General features: G+C 38.6%; 2 protein-coding genes across 16 annotated transcripts in view; one reads left to right on the top strand and one right to left on the bottom strand.

Moving 5' to 3' along the window:
• The window catches only part of LOC105463701 (mediator complex subunit 12L), a 338063-nt gene that overhangs the window by 170765 nt on the left and 151373 nt on the right, over positions 1-15925 (bottom strand). The window lies entirely within an intron of this gene.
• The window catches only part of LOC105463699 (purinergic receptor P2Y14), a 64312-nt gene that overhangs the window by 17345 nt on the left and 31042 nt on the right, over positions 1-15925 (top strand). Inside the window, exon 1 of one of the 4 annotated variants that reach the window (XM_011710923.3) lies at positions 11504-14030. The exons of 2 other annotated variants lie outside the window; for them this stretch is intronic. The gene's annotated coding sequence lies outside the window, so the exon portion shown is untranslated. Of the gene's footprint in view, positions 1-11503; positions 14031-15925 lie in introns of those variants that run through there. One more of the 4 variants, XM_011710921.3, reaches the window with a different exon arrangement.

Here is a 15925-nt window from a genome sequence, read left to right as displayed (position 1 = left end):
CGCTCTGTCTCCCAGGCTGGAATACAGTGACCTGATCTCGGCTCACTGCAAGCTCCGCCTCCCGGGTTCAAGCCATTCTCCTGCCTCAGCCTCCCAAGTAGCTGGGACTACAGGCCCCGCCACCTCGCCCGGCTAGTTTTTTTTTATTTTTTAGTAGAGATGGGGTTTCACTGTGTTAACCAGAATGGTCTCAATCTCCTGACCTCGTGATCTGCCCGTCTCGGCCTCCCAAAGTGCTGGGATTACAGGCTTGAGCCACCGTGCCCGGCCTACAAACTAAGTTTTTAACGTAGGCTTCACCAAATTCCCTTCACTGTGGCTGGCACGGGGACCTCCAAAAGGCTTAACTATGTAAAGTCTATGGCTGAGCAAGCAGGCACCCACTGTTGCCAACCAGGTGTCAGGGCCACCCTACAGGTACCATTTTACATTCACCACAGGGCCCAGCATTAATGTCTGGAGATACCTCAGTGTGCAAATGCTCCCCACAAAAAGTTGGGGGCAAACCACAGTCCAGGGCTACTTATGCTACTGGAGATGAACAATAATCAAATTCTCAAATCCAAACTATCACTAGTATGACTTAAAATGTAATACTTCTAATGGGATACATTCTGAAACCAAAATGTTTCCTTTATAACAGGGGACTTAATCAGGAGAGTTCATGAATTCCCTGCGTGTATAAAATGTGTCTGTACATTTTTCTAGCTATGTAACTTTCATCAAATTCTGAAAGGTATTCATAACACAAAGCTATTAAAAATTGTTGTTTTAACAATGATTCTCAAACTTTAACATGTTTGTTAAAACATGTACCCCTTCAGCTGAGTGCAGTGGCTCACACCTGTAATCCTAGCACATTGGGAGGCCAAGGCAGGTGAATTACTTGAGGTCAGGAGTTCAAGACCAGGCTGGCCAACGTGGTGAAACCCCGTCTCTACTAAAAATACAAAAAAATTAGCCAAGCGTGGTGACAAATGCCTGTAGTCCCAGCTACTCGGGAGGCTGAGGCACAAGAACCTCTTGAACCCAGCAGGTAGAGGTTACAGTGAGCCAAGATCACACCACTGCACTGCAGCCTGGATGACAGAGCAAGACTCTGTCTTTAAAACAAAACAAAACAAAACACCACCATGTACCCCTTGACCCCTCCCCAGAGGCTGAGTTTCAAGAATGGAGGTGTCTTGGAGTCTTGGGTAACTTGCATTTCCAGCAAGTTCTCAGGTAATGCTGATCCAGGCCCAAGAACCACACTTTGAGAACCACCAGCTTAAGGAGTTATGTCAGCATTTTTACTTTATTCTGAAGATAAGCAACCAACCTCTCTAACAGAAGTAATGTATGAAAACTAATGGCTGTATCTCCATTATTTTACCCATGAATTACCTAGCAAGCCATGGCCACCATCCCTCCTACCCTCCACAGTTTCAGGTAGGCTACACTTGACTATCAGTTTAATCCTGCAAATATTTATCACATCTATATCCTATTAGATTAGAAACTAGCTTGATATTAGTGTAAAACAGTGGCTGTGAATGTATCTCCACCTCTGCCTTTTGGGGTTTTTTGGTCTCTCCATCATTCATTCATGCAAAATACCTCTCTAATCTGTCTCATTCGTGGGCATTTCCAAAAGAGAATGGGGAAGAGTATAATTTAGTTTATATAAAATTGCACCCCCTGTGATTTCAGAATTAAATGCATAAACATGGCCCTGAAGATCAAGATGCTTCTCCTCCAAAAAAATAAATGCCAATGACACTCCATTGTTAAACACACAGGGATCCTCAGGCCATGCTTGCCCTGCAACACACAGAATGAAAGACACCATACACACCCAACACCATCAAAGAAATCAGTCTGGGGAGATGGAAACTGGAAGGCCAGAAAAATGGATGTGATGCCATCAAGATAAAGATAAATGTTGCCTTTACTGGAGATGTCTCAGCTTTGAGTATAATTTAGTCTGAGTACAACTAAGGCAGGAACAGTATTCTGAAGAGAAAAAAAAAAAAAGATTACAGTTATTTACAAGAATAAATACAGTTATTTACCTTTTAAAGTCTAGGTCCAAATACCTACAAACCTCAGAAAAGTGATCACTGGGAAATAAAGCCGGTCAGCATTGAGCTGTACTTATGTAAAATGTCATTAAAAACCAGCTTTAGGGCCAGGTGCGGTGGCTCAGGTCTATAATTCCAGCACATTGGTAGACTGCGGCAGGAGCATCACTTGAGTTCACTTCAAGACCGGCCAGGGTAACATTGTGAGACCCCCATCTCTATGAAAAATTTAAAAATTAGCTGGACACAGTGGTATGTGCCTGTAGTCCCAGCTACTTGGGAGGCTAATATGGGAGGACTGCTTAAATCCAGGAGTTTAAGGCTGCAGTGAGCCACGATCATGCCACCTCACTCCAGCCAGGACGACAGAGCAAGACCCTGTCTCAAAAAACAACAACAACAACAACAACAAAAACTGGTTTTAAAAAGATATTAGTAGACCTAGATTAAGAAGGAAATGAGAGGTTAACACAAGTTCATAATGCATTTTGGCTATATCGACTCTTAACAGAGAGTCCATACAATTTCATTAGGCTAGATAAAGTGATGTTGTGGCTTTTTTTTTTATTTTTAAACATCGTGTCCATTAAGTTTACTAGCCCTCATTCTTTTCACAACTGAAACACACTCATGATCTGCTATCCCAACCCCACCAATGGTGTCCCCAGTCCCACCCATCAACATATCCCCAGCAGTGAGCTGAATGCTGTGGTTGACAAAAACAAAACAGAAAATAACCTGAGCTCCCCACTTCACAGTGCCTACAAATCTTTTATGTATCACATGAAAAAAAATATTTATCACATACCAAAAAGGGATTGGTTTCCAAACTTAGAAGAAAAATACAAGGATTACAGAAAGGACAGAGCAGGATGAACTAACACAGTCAGAGACGTCATAAAGGAATCAGCTTTAAAACAGAATAAACAGAGTAGAAAAAGAATGCACTGGGGCAAGAACTATAAACCAGGACTCTAATTCAAACTTTTGTTTGGAAATGCTGTGAGCTCTTTTAAGTGGAAGAATTCTCCCAAAGATTAAGACAGAGTACTTATTCACAGTAGATGCTCAATAAATTTGCACATAGTAGCATTCACTACAAAGAGGGACAAAGTAAAACTTACCTATCTTGAGGCTCATTTTAACATGTTTATGAAGACCTGAGCTTGCAAAAAATTTTCAGTATTTGAAAATTTTATTCTGATTATCCAGAGTCTACCTATTCTTAGGGTGAACACATACCCCAGTTTGCCTAAGACAGACCCAGTTCACTCCTGCTGTCCACATTAATTATAATTAAGCCTCTTTTCATTCTCAAAAGTGTCCAGGTTGACTAATAAGTTAGAAGACCACCCTATCCAAATCAGTACGGGTTAAGCCTTTGGTGAATAAAATCTCACTCAAAGTACTTCCTGGGGCTCTGTACTTCAGATTAGAAAATTCCTCCTTAAATCTTAAAGGCATTAAGAAAAATATAGCATAGTTCAAAAAGAGTGCCTATTTCTGAAGGAAAGCCAGAGGTTGACAGGACCTCACAGAAACCATTGTTCTCAGAGTTGTGTGGCCGTAATCCTACAGCAGGATAACTAACCAAACACAAAGAGTTGAAACATGCAGAGGCACCACCTTAGGTGAACCTTCCAGTCCATGTGTTAAGAAAGGTTCTTCTTATTCCAGTACATTTACAGTATGTCATTTCCCAAATGCTTTTAAAAATTAAATTTGATTTATTGCTAATAGTAAATATACATATATTACATATGTGTGTGCAGCATCACTTCTCAGCACCATTTCACAGGTGGCAAAGGCAAAGCCTGCAGACGCTAACAGCACACACACACCTGAATCCACAGCTCCTGTCCACAAAGCCTCCTCTACCTTAGGGTAGGCAAAGACCTGACCCTAAAGGCCTTTTTTTTTTTTTTTTTTTTTTTTAAAGACAGAGTCTTGCTCTATCACCCAGGCTGGAGTGCAGTGGAGTGATCTCCACTCACTGCAACCTCCACCTCGCAAGTTCAAGCAGTTCTCCTTCCTCAGCCTCCCAAGTAGCTGGGACTACACCACCACACCTGGCTAATTTTTTTTGTATTTTCAATAGAGACGGGGTTGCACCATGTTGATCAGGCTGGACTCTTAAAAAGCCCAAGGACATTTAATTGTTGAGGCTAGATCTAAAGTGAACAGAGGTAGAAAAGGAAAATCCCCAAGTTCCTGAGGATGCACCACAGCTCTAGAGATTTAGCAGTCATTCAAAAAAACAGCTAAGAATGTGAAAATTCTCATTGTCCTGTTGCAAGGAATACCCTGGAATTTAACCCAGGGCCAGCCTCAGACAGCATTTCACAAATCAGTCTTTTCATTTTATTCTTCAAGAAAATAACAGAAAATTTTTGTCACCTGGTTTATACATAATGACCACATTAGAAAGTACTAAAAATTACTTTGTCAGCAACAAGCCAACATACAGAATTAAAGAAAGTGAGAAGACCTAGTGAAATTATATCAGACAGCAACAATTGTGAGGGTCTAGAGTACTTGATTATGCCCGAGCTAGTTCCCATCTAGCTTCCAGATCTTTCTAATCCATTGCAGAGTGGCCTCATACCATATCAGAACTCCCACTTTGGGCCTCTGGAAGAAAATGAATCCCAAGAGTTTGCCTGTAAATGCCCTGGAGCACCACAAGGACCCACGGATTGGGATGGTATAAATACTGGGCCTGCACCTTCACTAATTAGGAATGTCAAAAATAAATACAGCTTTATGCCAGAAAAATTGAACTTGTGGCCAAAACAAATTTTTTCTTATGTTGTCTATTTAAAAAATGCCTAAAAGCAGCTAGAGAGGGAAGGTGGGGAAGGAAGCAGCAAATATTAATTGCCATTCAAAAGCTATAGTAGGAAGAGAGAAGGAGGAACTCGGAATATAAAAATTTGTGTGAATCTCATCTAAGCCAAGTGGTTCACATGACACTTGAACAAAAGGTAGTCTAAAATATAAGCTACAGGAAAACTGTTGTGAGATATAGGTCCATAAATACCATGTTTATACTGAATTTCAAAACCATGTTTTCTCCAAGCAATCATCTTTTATGAAAGCCCACACAATGCAAATCTTGATGCTCCTTTCAGTTCTCCATATAGGAAATAATACTGATGACAGACAATATTTATTTTTCTCTTCTATGTGTCAGGCACACAGAACAATATTCCTCACAACAGTATTCTGAAGAAGATATTATAATCACTTTTGTACAGATTCCCCTAACAATGAGGCTGCTGGAGCACAGAGAGGTTAAGTAATGTGCCCTAGGACACACAGCTAATGTGTAACTTAGCCAGTATTCTAAGGCAATCTATTCTGGAGACAACGCTCTTCATCATTCAGACATATTGCCTGTCACATAAAAAATTTAAAAAAACAGGACTACAGGTCAACAAATGTTTCAACTGTCTAAGAGATTAATACGCAGTGGAAAGGTTCTGAAAATATTTAAACTACAACATGCCAACTGGCATACAGTAAACTGAGAATTAAATTGAAGTTGAAGAATGAATGGTACGCAGAAAGAAACTACATAAAGATGCTTTCCAGGCGAGGTCACTTCAAAACCATTCCAAATGGTTCTAGAAAACTTAACAGCTTGAAAATGTCTAAAATATCTTGTAAGCATTTCTTTTTAAAACTACACCATTTCTTGTATCTCAGAAGCAGCTATATCATGTGCTGCTTTTCTGTTGTTTTTAAATCTATTTGCTTCTAATACAGGGTTAAGTATCCTAACTCCTGGCAAATCACACATACTTCATATGTGAACTTGATAAGTGATATTTGATTTGGCAAATGGCAAGAGATTATTTAGCAAATTCAAACATTATTTTCCCCTATGACCCATTTAGAAAACAAAAAACAAACAAAAAAAAACCTCTGTCATTTCCCACCAAAAAAAAAAAAAAAAAAAACCAGAATGGATTAATAACCAGTCAGCTGAACTAACAAAATATTAACAAAATGCTCTGCTTGTATGAGTTTTTGTTCTCTTTACCTAAGAAAAATAAATGCTTCCTGCCTTTACTATAATTTGGCATCTCTTAGATCTCAAAATAAGAGAAACTCATCTTGACATTGCTAAATAATATAATTAGTGTAATAAGCTTTGGTCTTTCCTGTAGGGTGGCAGTCTGTTGTGATTTCTGACAATGGAGAGGTACTTTAGGACCACACGTTTTGCCTACATTAGGAAAAAAATAGCTGAACCCTAAGAAATTTCTGTGGTTGACAAGAGGGAAGAAAGATGGAGCCATCCTCATTCGCACTCCCTGTGGAGACAGGGTGGGACTGGCAATGGGGGCCAAGGGAAAGACCACCAGCTCTGGTTGATCCCGGATGTGTCTCCATCCCTTCCTTACTGAGACCACACAGTAAAGCACAGACAAGAGTATCTCCTATTACCTTAGGCATGTTGAGGCAAAAATGTAAAGCTCCGAGAAGCACTCCATCATGTGTGCCCCATCCTTAATGGTTTGAGTTTACCAGGGTACTGCATATGAGATCTTATTTTCTCTTGTATTATATTTATAATTTGAAAATACTTTCCGTGAGGTAGGTATGGCTATGTATCTAAAAGAGCTTTCCTATAACCACAGTGGCTGGGTCAAAGACCTACTCAAATTTGGCTCTTTCCATAACATTTAACATTCATTAAAAACACAAAGCCTAGCACTCTATTTCTGTCTAGCATATGTCCAACAATGCAGTTTTGAAAGCATTGTAAATCAACAATTAGCCTGTCATAGTAAAAAGAGACCCTACCATTTACTGACCCTAGAGCTAGGCATTATAGTAAGAAAATACATCTTATGATTTAAACTTTCCAACAACTTTAACAGTGCAGGTAGTACTAGACTCTTTTTGCAGATGGGGAAACAGATTGAGCGAGATTACATAACTAGTCCGAGGTCCCCTGGTTTATAAGAGGAAGAGCTGCTGGCTTTTATATCCAAATTTAATTCCATATGCCATGTTACACAGCATTAACTGCAAAGAATCACAATTAATCTAATCCTGACTTTGTCTCCATGCTGGAGTAAACAAGTTTGCTGTATTTTTTTCTTCATTTGTCCTGGATAAAACACTAGCTTAAGATGGCAAAGGTTTCATCTCAGGGGCCAGTTTTTATAAGACTTTCTGAGCTCCCTTACGGAAAGGAAGCTGCAGGAAAAAAGGCATGTGTTGAGTTAGAGATGTCTGCAAAGGCCCACAGCAGCACAGACTCCCCTCCCCAGCCATGGCAGAACCACAGTTGATGGGCATTTATACCCAAACTGCCTCCCCGTACACCCTGGCCCCCTCCCCCTGGCCTTTTCTGCTGAGCAATTTAACTGCCATGGACCTTCCATCTACTCTACTGGATGCTCATTATCTAGAAACTTCCTCCCCCAACTTTTGAACTACTGTAAAAGTTAAAGTAGATATTTAAGTCACACTGTATGTCACACATGAAGGGTACCCATTAGTATAAATCTCAAAACAGCATTTTTACAAACAAATGGAAGTCACTGTATCCCTCTCACATCCCCTGTTATTTGGCTGTTAGTTCTATCCTCAGATTGCTCATTCTTACATGAAATTGGTCTCCCAACAGTTTCATCAATTCCATAAGCCAATCCTCAGCCTGCCTATTTGTGACTTGAAAGTTCCTATCTTTTAAGTGCTTGTCTACATTTTTAAATGAATACAAGCAAAGGCCTTGCTTATTGTCAGTATAATACTATATTTATATTGTTACGTATAATATAAGGTTTCTGGGAAAACTACCAAAAAGAAGAGCAGCAAGGCAAAGTATCAGAATCTGACTTAGACTTTTGGTAGCAGACAAGTCTCAACTAGGAAGACAAGAATGAAAAACACAGTTTTGGAAGTGTGTATATATATCATGTATGTGACATTTATAAGACAGCAATAATTGCAATCTGCCAAAAGCAAAATGCCTAAAACTGGTAAGCTAGAAGGTCTCTCCAGTGAAATATAACACAAAGTTATTAATAACAAGCACATCTGTCAACACAAATCTTCTCTGCCTGTTGAGCTGTAATGCTAAGAAGCATCTATGCTGAAAAAGTTTTATCATATACATAAACACACACTTGGACTTCACATTTCTCTCTAAATGCAGCTGTTCACAAAAGTACTTTTAAGCTTACACATACATGTATAGCTAAGAACTAGACTAAATAAGGTTTGGTTCAAGTTATAATATTGAAACAATAAGAACTAATATTTATATAGCATGTTTACATATCTCAACTAATTATAAATGGGAAAATGGGCAGGCAGAACCCAGAGGGAAGCTTGCCCTCATTAGACCAAGACAGCAAGGTTTCCCCCTGGTCACTAGATGAAATTAGGGAGTTGTAATCCTTCCAACGTAAATGTTAAGCCTCTGCTATAAATAATGCTCATATAGCACTAGTTATGTGAATGAAAGATGCTGATTTATCCAAAAATTGTGGACATAATTATCTAGGTAAAGGGAAACATGCAAGGTGAGCTAAATCTTCATCTTCCACACAAGGAAGTCAACAGACACTATTAAAAGCCAAGAACCTCCAGTTACGTAAGAAATACAGGCACTAATACCTAAAAATAGCTAAAAGGAAAAAGAGATGGCTGAAAGGAAATAGCTAAAAGGAAAAAGGTGGCTACTAGGGCATAAGAAAAGGGTATGGACTTTGATTTTTTCATAAGTTTTTAAAAATTGTTTCTTAAAGTACACAAATGCTTAACTTTAATAAATCTTAAAAGTTTAACAAAAAAAAAGAAAAAAATCAAAACAAAAAGAAGGTATATCAAACATATCCATTTCTTGGACTAGAAGAAGAAAAAAAAGTAGTGGAGGTCCCCACTGATTAAATTAAATCACCTTCTTGGATTTGAAAGACTTTTTTCAGTGGAGCTAAGTCTTAGGAGTCAGGTGTCCATGAATTGCTCTCAGCAAAAGGATGATGTTTCAAGCCCAGAAAGTCATCCTGGACAGCCTGGCAATATGGATGAGAGAGGTTGCAAAAAAGTCACCTGTCCCACCCCATTCCCCAGACAGGCCAAATGACTCCATGAACAAGACTGGGGCAACATCAGCAACATACCCCCCCATCCCCCTTGCAAAAAAAGAAAAAACCAGAAGACACAGCCATCACCATCTGTGATACAGTACAAAGCCTGAGGGGTGTCCGAAGTAGAATTAAATTAAGCACTATAGGAATTCAGAGAGAGGAAAACCATTCATTCCCAGGAAGAACATAAAGGAAAGCTCTACAAAAGTTGAAATTTAAGAGGGCCCAAGCCAGGCTTAGGAAACAGCCCAACGAAGGCCAGAAGTGGGAGAACAGATGGTGTGTTTGGAAATGAACACGATCTAAGCCATATTAAAATGCATACCTTATGCTGCTGTTGCTCCACTCTAAACTGGAGTGAGGTGTAAGAGCAGAAGGCCCCTGGGACAGTCAATGGTTTCCAGCACAGTGCGAAACTTGAGTGCAGTATATGTGCCTCTCAATTAACGCATTTATAGGAATACACTCTCCATATTTAAATTGGCTTACTTTTCTCAGAACAGGCTCTTAAATCCCAGACACTGACATTTATCTCACTGTACAGGGTGCCTCTCATGACCCCAGATCTCCAGAAATCCTTTGCTGCATGCTAGTAGATTCTGTCAATACATTTTCCTTACAATTTTCCAAGAGTGTTGAACTCAAAAGACAGGGACTTTAGTTTAAGGCAACATAATTTCTCCCTTTAGCTCACGACATGTAATATTTATTTTAAGGGCAAGTTCCCTTTTAGGGGAATAAACATTCCCCTAAATATATACACATTCTCTATGTCATTTTAATGTAGTACATGCTCCTTTTAACACTACAGTCATTGGTTTAAATCAATAAAATTGGACCAGGTTTGATCCACACAACCCCAAATACCAGTTTTGGTTAAAATATACACATTTAACTCAAGGTTTTCTAGACAAATTCTAGCAGATAGTAGATTACCTATGAACAAACTTACTCCTGCATAGCAAACTGAGTGTGTACAAAAGACAGTCTTTTTTTATGCATCATAAGTCTTCAAAAATAAAAATGAACATATTAACTTTTACTTTTTTACTTTCACTCTGGCCTTTATGAATGTTTAGAAGTATCATTTATGAAACACAAGTAAAACTTGAAAGAGAAAATTAAGGAAGCAACACATCTTTACTTTTATATTCCTTTTAATTAAATGAATAAAAATGTCAGGTGCCAAAGATACAAACTTAAGACACTGCCCTGGCTCTCAACAGCTCACACAATCTAGTTGGGAGAAACAACTGGCAGACAATTAAAAATCAGTATTTATGCCAGAGGTTGCAATTTTTTTGTGTGAAAAATCAGACCTTGGCAATGACCTTGAGCAACAGGATATAAATAACTCCCACGAGCTTAGTGTGCCAATAATGGAACACTAGGCACAAACAGGTTAAGCACTACTCCTGGTTGTACCTCCCACAGTATTTAACACTAGAAGGTTACTAATAAATTATTAGTTGGTTGACTGGATAAAGAGATGGACAGAAAAATGAATGAATAGAGATATTGATAGTACTGTTTGGGAACAGAGGAAGGTGAGTTTATCCTGCATAGGGAGGGAGGGGATGGGTGGTCCAGGAATAAGCTCCCATAAGAAAGGGCGGGCCAATTGCATCTGAAAGTAGTATGTTTCCACAGGGATGATAAACACACAGGTTAAATAGAACTCAGACAAATTTATTACACAGCTATGTAATTATTTCAAGGTATGTTAAAAGAATCACAAAATCTGTGACTTCAAAGTTATTTTTACTTAGGATGATGGTGAACAATTTTTAAGGTGATTCCATATACATAAATATCAGATATAAACAGATCAGGTGGCATGTGGATATAATAAAGACTGAGAAGCAAGTATACAAATAGCTGAAATTTTTAAAAATGCAATTCAAATTCAGGATAAACCAGGTGAAAGGAGAAGAGAAATTATTCCAGAGAGCTATTCTAGGCAGGGGAAAGATCTTAAGTGCAAACAAGGGGACAAGAACCACAGACATTCACAGAGAGTTCAAACAGTTGAGTGTTGCTGTGACATACAGACCAAGGCAAATAGTGGCGGAAGAAGAGGTGTCAAATAACAGAGCACTCCACCGAATTAAACACCATGAACTTATCTTGTAAGTGTTAGGAGACCCACAAAAGGGACATAGTGCTGCTTGTATTTTAGAGGGATTCCTCTCACGGGTAAGTGGAGGACACACCCTGTGGGTGGGACTCAGACTGAAGGCAGGGAACACAGACAAAAACTGACCTGAGGTTTGGTGGGAATAACAGTCAAGAAACATTGAAGCGTTAAAAAAAAAAAAAAAAAAAAAAAAAACACATCACCGGGCTTTGGTGACTGACTGGCTAGGAATGGATGAGACAGAGTGTTTAACGGTTGACAAGTTGGGTAATGGGTAGATGGTATTATCACACATTGACAGAGACACATTGAGTAGGAAGAACCCAAGAAGCATCTGGGTAGAAAGGTGCAAGGAACAACAGTGTACAGAGGTGCAAGGTGGTGAGAGATGCTGGCAGAGATGTTACAAGTGCTAACAGGGCAAGGCAAGGGCAGAGAAAGACAAAAGCATGGGGCTCAGGACGGAATCCATAAAACATCAACATTTGAGGGCAAGCTTTTAATCATGGAGGGAACGGTGTCAGAAAGGCACAAGAGCAGTATGCCGAAGTACCACAGAGAACCATCATCAAAAGCTGCCTTAATGCCTCATAACCATTAAGATGGCTACTACTACAAAAAAGAACACAACACACAAATGGAAAACAAGTGTTAGCAAGGATGTGGGGAAACGGGCATCCTTGTGCACTGTTGGTGGGAACATAAAATGGTTCATTCAGCTGCTATGGAAAACAGTATAGCAATTCCTTTAGAAAATTAACACAGGATTACCACATGATCCAGCAATTTTGCTTCTGGGCATATAACTGCAAGAATTGAAAGTAGGGTCTTAAACAGATATTTAGATACCCACTTTCATAGCAGCATTGTTCACAATAGCCAAAAGGTGGACGCTACCCAAGAGACTATGGACAGATGAATAAACAAAATGTGGTATATACATATAGCGAATATTATTCAGTCTTAAAAAGAAATGAATTGTCACATACTACAACACAAATGAACCTTAAAGACATTATCCTAAGTGAATTAAGCCAGTCACAAAAGGGCAAATTCTGTATGATTCCGCTTCTATGAGATAGCTAGAGTAGTCAACATCTTAGAGAAGAATAGTAGTTACCAGGGACTAGGGGCAAGGGAAAATGGGGAATTATTATTTAATGGGTACAGAATTTTAGTTTTGCAAGATGAAAACAGTTCTAGAGATGGATGGTGATGATGGTTACACAACAATGTGAATGTAATTAATGTCACTGAACACTTAAAAATAGCTAAGGTAGCAAATGTTACATGTATTTTACCACGATCCCAAAAAAGCTACCTCAAGGACAAAAAAACAAAATCTTTCAAAATGTCTATTGGATTGAGGAATGTGCCATGAGGAGGTCTCTGCCAGTTCCAGAGAAGTGCTGAGGACAGAGGGCGGAGTGGACTAGATTACAGAGTGAATGGGAAAGTGGAGACAGCAAACGCAGACCATTTCCAACAAGTTTGGATAAGGAGATAAAGGTACCGTTTGGATGATTGCTATAAAGAGGATTCACATTTAAGGGAGAGCTTTGAGGATTTTCACTTTATTTTATTTGATAATGATAATAGGCATGATTGATCGTGAGCATGCCTCTCTAGGACAGAGGGAAAGAAACTGGTAAAATAGGTAAAGCTGATGCTACAGGCCCTAAACTGGATGAATTCAAGTAGATGGAGTATAGGAGGCTCAGGTCTTTCCTGCTGAAAGATGTATTATTACTGCATTAATCCAGAGCATAATTTCAGAGAGCCCCAGGAACAATTTGTTAAAGAAGAAAATATCCAGACATTGGGGTCAAGTAACAACCCAGGGCAGAAACAGAATGTTGTGAAACCAGATTTAAGTCAAGGAGTGATATGAAGAACGAATGGAGACCCAAAAGCCCCCATTCAAGGCTGGAAATGTGTCAGGATAACGGATGGAGTAGAAGAGGCACTGGCATGCATCAAGTCCATCCCTAGAACAGGATAAGTCTAGAGGAGCAAATCCCCCAAGTCCCAGAGGAGATAGTATGGCCTTACGGTCCTTTCAATATCTCTTCTCATTTGACAGTTATCTTGCCCTGCACCAATCAAGACCCTCAAGTTACCACCTACTTAAACAGCTTTCCTGCCTCCTCCCCTGGTACTGAAAGAAAGAAACACGCAGATGTTTTGCTTTCAAATATTTTTTGGTTTTCCAACTAATTTCAAGAAATTAGTTTGAAGCCATGTGAATTACAACTTAAAAATACTTCCCAATAAATACAGAAGCTATTATTACAACAGCTTCACAGAAAAAGGTCATAAACAAGCATGGGAAAGATCTATCTTCCTGCTGGCTGGAGCTGTCACTTGCTCGGTCTCCCTTTTCACAGCTGGTTTCATACTATTTACTATTTGATCAAGCCTTGCTAATCTGTAACCCTAAGCAAATCCAAATCAGATCCAACTTATACAAGCACATATTAGAGCTGGGCTCCAAAGAGTACTGGACATCTGTAGTACCTAACATTCAAGCATTTGGCGAGATATCAATATTTCAGAGAGCACTTTAAATGTTTTGATTTGAAAGCTAATGCAGTGTTTTCCACTGGTCAACACGAGCAGTCCAGCAGAAAGCAAAATCTATTTCCCTCAACATCAAATGCTACACTCAGTTGCTGATCCTATCTTGCCTACAGAGAACCTAAGAGACTGGAAAAATTGGTAAGTAAGAAAATTCCATCTAATGCAGAGTACAGTTAAATAATATTTGCGATTCCAATGTAAAATGGCTTTGTGTGGTGTTGACATCCTAAATTCTTTTTTTTTAATGGAGTCACAGAATTATAGGCTATGCAAGACTTTTCCAAATTCAAATAATAAACCAAGTCTAGTTAACTTTTCCTTGTAAATATCCTTTTTCAATTTGATAAGGCATGATTTCCTTTCATGGGGCTTGTACATTAGGCATTAGGAAATTCCTATTTTTAAAAATTTGTAAACTTACTATCCAGACAGTCGGATGGGTATGTGGGTAGCGAGAAAAATTAGTATTTGGTATGATAAAGTGTACCAGTACAGCTGGGTTAGGATGTATGTAATCTCAGGGCAAAGACAGTCCAATAAAGAAGGAAGATACTGAAGAAAGAAAACATAAACCAGACGGTTTGGTTTAAAAGCACAAAACGCTAAAACTCTACAAAAACGGAAACCAAAGGTGAAATACTTCATGCAAGGCAGCTGTGACATCTTCTCTAAAATATTAAATGCATGGGTCACTGGCATGGATTTAATGGTGAGTCACAATTTATTTTCAAAGGAAAGATACAGGAAATAAATAGGTCTCATAGTTGCTGTTTTATTTTTTATTAGTGTCTTAGGTTTTAATTTTCCTTTCCTTGATTCTTCTGATTCCTTCCTCTGAGCGCTAAACATTTAAATAACAAACATTCATAGCATTTTTTGTTTTAATTTGCGGAGGGCAAGGACAAGGAATATTAAATTTATTGTGGTGTTTTTCTATAAATCATGTAGTAATTTCCAAAAATCTAGACTAATAGGTAATTTAAAAACTTAATACATGCTTAGAATCTACTCCAGATTATTTCCCAGGCAAAGAAAAAGAAAAAAAGAAAGCAAACAAAAGAAAATCTTTTTAAAAAGAGCCCTGTCTTCTGAAGACATTATAAGAACACTGCTGTAACTCTTGTCAACAAATGACTCCCTAAATGGAGAAAATGCAACTTCTTAAGTCCTAATTCATTTTTATACCTCCTTTCTTGCCAGTATTCCACAAAAAAAGCATTCACAAGAGAAAATGAAAAGAATTTGTGTATGTGTGTATATGTATATATATGTGTGTGTATATATATAAAATATCCCACTGTGTGTGTATATACACACACACATATATATAACCCACTGTGAAAGTGTGTGTTTGTGTATGTATCCCAATTAACATAATTAAAATGACTAGACTAGCATTTGCAACTCTCCACATCAGTCCATCAGTCCCATCCATTATAGGGGAAGATGCTTTATTGCCTTCAGTGTTTCTTCAACACAAAACATTTAACAGGTTGCTAGGGATCAACACATGGAATTCAAGATAGCCTGAGGGGGAAAAAATCCAGAGTAAACGTTTGTTTTGAAAACTACAATAAAATCTAGGCTTACTTGCCTTTTGCCATACTCTCTTTGATATTGATACAAATATACATATATTTTAACATTTGAAATTTTACTAGTAACTTTCGGTATTGCCATTTTTGGAGGTAAAAAAAAGTAAAATATCAGCAATTTGATGACTCAACATACTAAAGAGATACAGTCTTAAAAGGCAATCCCAGATGCCAAGGGGCAAGGAGAAAACCACTAATGATATTTTACATAATTTTTATGTGATAGCGAGATCTAAGAGTTCTAACTAACACTTCCAAGTACAAGTACTAAATTCCCATGAGTACAGTCCCCCGTTTTTAAAACCTTTACACAGATACCGCCATCTCACTGGATGTTTTCAGCAACCAGGAGACACTGGAAAAGGCCTTCTATTCTTGCCCCTGTTTCACCAATTAGCAAATGGGGTTCTAGAGAGGTTCAGTGACTCAGGCAAGATG

The sequence above is a fragment of the Macaca nemestrina genome, chromosome 2 (assembly GCF_043159975.1).
Source record: "Macaca nemestrina isolate mMacNem1 chromosome 2, mMacNem.hap1, whole genome shotgun sequence".
In the NCBI taxonomy this organism is placed as follows: Eukaryota; Metazoa; Chordata; class Mammalia; order Primates; family Cercopithecidae; genus Macaca; species Macaca nemestrina.
The sequence above is the reverse complement of the archived record's forward strand: the minus strand, read 5'-3'. Positions and strand labels throughout refer to the sequence as shown.